Source organism: Somniosus microcephalus, unplaced genomic scaffold (genome assembly GCF_052327205.1).
Source record: "Somniosus microcephalus isolate GS21.2 unplaced genomic scaffold, FLI_Smic_1.0 unresolved_chr1, whole genome shotgun sequence".
Lineage (NCBI taxonomy): Eukaryota > Metazoa > Chordata > Chondrichthyes > Squaliformes > Somniosidae > Somniosus > Somniosus microcephalus.
In genome coordinates this window covers 27,879,725-27,885,724 of record NW_028225179.1, presented here as the reverse complement: position 1 = coordinate 27,885,724, position 6,000 = coordinate 27,879,725, and the positions used below count along the sequence as shown (strand labels likewise).

Sequence of the window (6,000 nt, the reverse complement as noted above, 5' to 3'; positions counted from 1 at the left end):
ATCTGACTGTGGGTTGCGAGTTATTTAGCTATCAGAAAATTGCAGGTTCGAGTCCTGCTGTGGGCAATTAATTAACTGTGTGACACTTTTTCTGTTCTGGCACTGGCTTCAAACCGACCATTTTTGTCAGTCACTCACCTGAAGCAACGGAAGGCCTTTTGCTTACATTAAGCTGATTGTACATTTTCAACATTGTAGATCTGTGTGTACGGGCAGGATAAGCGATGAAGTGCACTTTCTTTCAGGGTGTTTCTGCTTTGATGCAAAAAGCAGGAAATGGAATATCTGAGAACAGCCCACCGGTGAGGCAAGGTGGCCGAGAGGTTAAGGCTAATGGGCTGCTAATCCATTGTTTGCTGCTCCCGTGGGTTCGAATCCCATTTTCTTCATTACTGTGTTGTACGTTTGAGGCCGATACACTTTCTGAGCATTTTACTAAATCTTGCAAAAAATAGGCTTAGAAATGCAATTTTGTCAAAACCGCCTTGGTGCTTCTGATCTGTGCCACTGCATTGCTTGTATCTTGTTAAAATGAAAACAGACCACTGGAATTCTTCAACTTCTTGAATGAAGGTGCAGCAGAGACCGTGAATCGGAGATTGAGAACCCATTATTCCTCTAAGATTGGCACCGAATGAAACACTAGCAGGGACAGAAGCAATGATTAGGGAGCAGAAACATCAATTTCTCCTTTAAGAGGCAATATAAATTCAAAAATATTTATCAACCTTAATGACGAGATTTTCTGTTGAGAGATAAATAATAGGCGATAAATCTTCCTTCTTTTTGGCATAATCTCATGGGATCTGAGGACCCGGTTTAACATCTTACTAGAAAGAAGGCACTGCCGACAGTGCAGCACTACCTCAGTACTGCACTGGAGTGTCAGCCTGGATTATGTGCTCAATTCTCTGGAGTGGGGCTTGAGTTTGCTACCGCTGAGCCACGGCTGACACCTAAACTCAGTTCATTTGGCTGGAGTGAAATGACGGAGATAAAGGGAAAAATAATAACGGAGTAAACCTTCAACTTGGTGTCAAAGAATAAACTGGGCATCGGAATCAGCCGCCCATTATAGAAACAGCCGGATTGATGTTGCCATCGATTTCATAAGCATTGAAAATCAGGCCTGTCTATAATGGGCGGGGTCGTGGTCAGTTGCGAATCACGCTGGGTCTGTATAAACTGCGAGTGCTCACAGTCCCGGATCATTCTGTTTCTGTTTAAAACGGCAGAGCTCACAGTCCCGGATCATTCCGTGTTTTAAAAAGTGGAGCAATTTCAGCTTTGATTACCGAGTTTTTCCAAATGCAGCGGGACTCAATTCGGGATTTGAACACGGAACTTTTCGCATTTTAAGTAGTAAATTTCCCGAAGCGAGAATCATACCCCTAGACCAACGAGCCGCCTGTACTGTGCTCCAAGTTGCATTGAGTTTCGCTGCACCCGTGCAAACCCAGCTCGCAGAGGACCTGTTCATTCAGCTGAAATATGTTGATCTTTTCCTCAATCCACTTCTTTTTTTGAGCAGTTTCCTTGATTCTGTTCACAATTCTCACCAATAGAAGAGCTTTAGCGGCATCAGCGGCTGCATGGCCTAATAAATGCGGTACTTTAATGTAACACAGCATAGGCAACCAATCAGTGAAGATGCATACGGACCAAGGACCAATCAGGTGGAAGCAATGAATTTTGAATAAGCTGGACATATGTGTTGTCATGTATACAAATGTAGTATTTGCTGTACCAATTTGGAGAAGTCTGGCTAAGACAGAGCAGATTGTCTCCCCACTGGTGTAATAAAGAGGACTTGATTGTCGATCCGAAAACCTTGTGTCGAGTGTTGGTTTCAAATACTCCACAACACTTCTATAATTATTAATTACTTAGAAAACACAATAGCGTGTCATGTATCCAAGTTTGCCGATGATGCAAAGGATGGTGGTACGGTAAGTCGTTTAGAGAGCAGCATATAATAACAAAGATATATTGATTGATTAAGTGAATGATCGAAACAGTGGCTGATGGATTTTATTGCAGGTCAGTATTTCGTTATTCATTTTAGACCTAAAAGCAGATCCGAGTATTAATTACATGGTGCACAGTTCGGAACAGTGGAGTTCCAAAGTGATTTCGGGTCCATGTACACAGACCGCTAAAATGTAGCAGTAAGGTACAGAAATAATCAAAAAATCTGATAGCATTTAGGCTTTGTAACGAGAGGCTAGAATATAAAGGAGAGGAAGTTATTCTACAGCTATACAGAGATCTGGTTAGACCACATCTGGAGTACTGTGTACAGCTCTGGGCACCGTCCGTTAGAAAGGATAGATTGACATTGGAGGGAGTGCAGTGCACATTCACCAGAACGTTACCAGCGCTCCAATGGTTAAAATATGAGGAGAGATTACATAAACTGGGCGTGTACTTCCTGGAATATAGAAGGTTGTGGAGATTTGATTGAGGTTTTTAAGATTTTGAAACGAATTGATAAGCTAGATAGAGAGAAACCTTTATTCACCGTTGGTGGCGGAGTCTAGGACAAGGGGACATAATCGTAAAATCGGAGGCAGGCCATTCGGGAAGGAAGTTAGGAAGCATTTCTTCACACGAAAGTTGGAAGCAGTGTGGAACTCTCTCCCACACAATAGCAGTATATGCCAGCTCAACTAATAATGTAAATCTGAGATGGGTAAGTCTTTGCTAGACACGGGCTAAAAGGATCTGGAGCCAAAGCAGTTGGATGGAGTTAAGACACAGCTCAGACAGGAATTCAGTGAATGGCGAACAGGCTCAAGGGGCTGAATGCCTCCTGTGGTTCCTATGTTCAGAACACCAATTGTAAAGGGTGTTTTGAAGGGTGAATTATAAATATGGTACCATCCCTTGCAGAGATAATAAGCGTTTTCACACCAAAAACAGCTTTAGGTGTCAGTTTCAACTCCATTGCCTGAGCATCTACCAGGAGTGGGGTTCGAACCCATGTGGACACACAGTCCATTGGATCTTAAGTCCAACGCCTTAACTACTCGGCCATCCTGGTGACAGGAGCCTTTCCATGCAGTGCTTGAAAATTCGACAAATCCCTTGCAGACTCTAAATTTAGTTTTCAGCGCAGAGTAAACTTCACATCAGCATAATCTGAAAATGTGAGAGGATAAAGACATTTTCTAAAACTACGGATGGTGAAAAGCTGAACTGTAAAAGTACAGTAGCTGGGCAAGTAACGCGTTGATCTGACCGCTCGTAACTGGACAAGAAAAACCATGGCCTTTAGCCCACAGAACATGTAACCCTCCGGTCAACACCAACTCCTTTGAAGGAAGAATGTTAAAATGCACGTCAAACATCCAGGATCAGCAAGCTCTAAACTGTGCCAGCGCTTAAAGGGTTAACTCATGAGATGCAGAATAAAATGATGTGGGGGAGCGATGGGGAGAGTGATGGAGAGAAAGTAATAGTTGGAGGATAAACAGAGACCCAATGAGAAAAGCTTACAGAAAGTGACTGAGACTGAGTGAGACATACAGAGAGACTGATACACGGAAAGAAAGACAGAAACAGAGAGAATTAGAGCGAATCATAGAGCGAGAAAAAGAGAAACATCACATTAAAGGTGAGAAAGTCGCTGCCGGCTCAGACGGGAATTAAAGCCATGACCTGAGGTTTACCGGTGAAAACACAAGCTCACTGAGGGAGAGCATTGTCGCATCATAGAACCATAGAATGACGCACTTTCCCCACAGCCCTGCACATTGTTCGCCATCAAGTATTTATCCAATTCCCTCCTGAAAGTGACTATTGGATCAGCGATCGGATCCACTTCCAGCAACAGTTCAGACAATGCATTCCAGATCATAACTACCCTCTGAGTAATAAAACAATTTCATCATCTCATCGCTGGTTCTTTTGCCAATTAAATTAATAATTTCAAGCTGAGCTTGATAGTTTTTTGTTAGACAAGGTAGGGATTGATTTGGAGTCAAAGCAGGTGGGTGAAGTTAAGACCCAGGTTAGCCATGATCTCACTGAATGGCGGAACAGGCTCGAAGGGTTAAATGGCCGACTCATGTTTCTATTTTCTGTCAATCGGCAGAGCGTCTGTTGTAAATGTAGGAACGCTGCCTGGAAATGTGATACATAAATATTTAAACTTCCTTTCCAATGGTTACAATTCCTGGACGAATTATCACATCCACCAGCAGCAGTGCTCGAATCCATGTGAACTGATGGACACTCGATCTTTAACTCGCATCCTTAAACCGCTCGGCCACCCTGGTGATTCAAACATCGGCGCGCATTTGTACACAATTCAAAAAATTCCTTTCACATCATAATACCAATCCATTGATAATCCCTCCCTCCCTCTCCTCCCTCGCTCTCCCCCTCCCCCTCCCTTCATCCTTGAATGGAGGACAACATAGTCCCTATCCATGACCACCCTCCTCCGCCTGACTGAACTTTTATTGAACCTACATTGAACTAATTCTCCTTTGAATCCACTCACTTCAACGAAAAAAGCCCAGCTGCTCCCACAGCTAATTTGAGGACATTTCCTCCCACCTTACTTCCTGTAAGGACTATATTCCTTTTTCTCAGTTTCTCCATCTCCGTCGCATCTCTTCTGACAATGCTACCTTCCAATATGTTCTACTTTACCTCAACCAAGGAAGCACCTCCAACATGGTGGACAGGACTCTCCACCGTGCCCCTTCCATTTCCCGCACTTCTGCTCACACCCATTCCCCTCCCTCCCAAAAGCACGATAGGGTTCCCCTTGCCCTCATCTTTCACCCCACCAGCCACCACATTCATCGGATCATCCTCCACCATTCCCACCCGCTCCAGCGTGATCCCACCACCAAACACATCTTCCCCTCCTGTCCCCTTTCAGCATTCAGAAGAGACCACTCCCTCTGCGACACTCTGGTCCACTCATCTATCACCCGACCACCCCTTCCCCTTCCCACGGGACCTGCTTCTGCAAGCGCAGGAGATGCAAAACTGGCCCTTTTACCTCCTCCCTTCCCAACGTCCAGGGACTCAAACAACCCTTCCAGGTGAAACAACGATTTACTTGCACTTCTTGCAATTTAGTAAACTGTAATTGCTGCAGACTCCTCTACGTTGGGGAGTCCACACACAGATTAGGTGATCACTTTGCAGAACACCTCAATTCAGTCTGCAAGCGTGACCCCGAGCTTCCGGTTGCTGGTCATTTTAATTCCCCGCCCCACTCTCATTCTGACCTCTCTGTCCTCAGCCTCCGATAATGTTCCACTGAAGATCAATGGCATCTCGAGGAACAGGACCTCAACTTTCGAATAGGCACTTTACAGCCTTCTGGACTCAACACTGAGTTCAGCAATTTCAGATTCTAAATCACTGCTCCCATGTTACTCGGACAGTCGCTGTTGGTAATGATTCTGCTGTTCCCTTTTACACTTCCTCTAGGCGCATATTTTACTTTACGTGGCTCATTCTCATCCCGTTTCCCTTTTGTCATGTAATCACTCCTCCCCTCCATGATGTCACAGGCCTTGAATTTGTTCTTTCCTCCCTGCCCCCTTTCCCTGCTCACAACTCTAACTTTTCCCAGTTCTGATGAAATGTTATCGACTTGAAACGTTAACTCTGTTTCTCTCTCCACTAATGCTGCCTGACCTGCTGAGCTTGTCCAGCAATTTCAGTTTTTGTTCAGATTTCCAGCATTCGCAGTATTTCGCTTTAGAAAAAGTAACATCAGTGCTATGGAGGTGAGGCTGGGTTATCAAGCGATAATGCGTCGGTCCTGTGAAGCGAAAAGTGCAGGATCAACCCCCACCCATGTGCTCATAAAAGTGCCTTGTTGACCTCCTGTTGTTCCGAGCAGCCCATCATTATCTCGGATTGGAATGATTAAGCAGGTCCACCGACCCGTGAGTTTGAAATCCATTGAATGTTCCTCAGTCCGTTGATTTTCCCAATCCTTTGCTCAATGTGTTTATCTGAAGTCACCTG

At 44.6% G+C, this 6,000-nt stretch overlaps 1 non-coding gene across 1 annotated transcript; it reads right to left on the bottom strand.

Moving 5' to 3' along the window:
• Positions 1 to 2,959: 2,959 nt before the first annotated feature.
• On the bottom strand, positions 2,960 to 3,043 carry trnal-uaa (transfer RNA leucine (anticodon UAA)). The gene has a single exon. It is a non-coding gene; the product is annotated as a tRNA-Leu (tRNA).
• Positions 3,044 to 6,000: the final 2,957 nt, after the last annotated feature.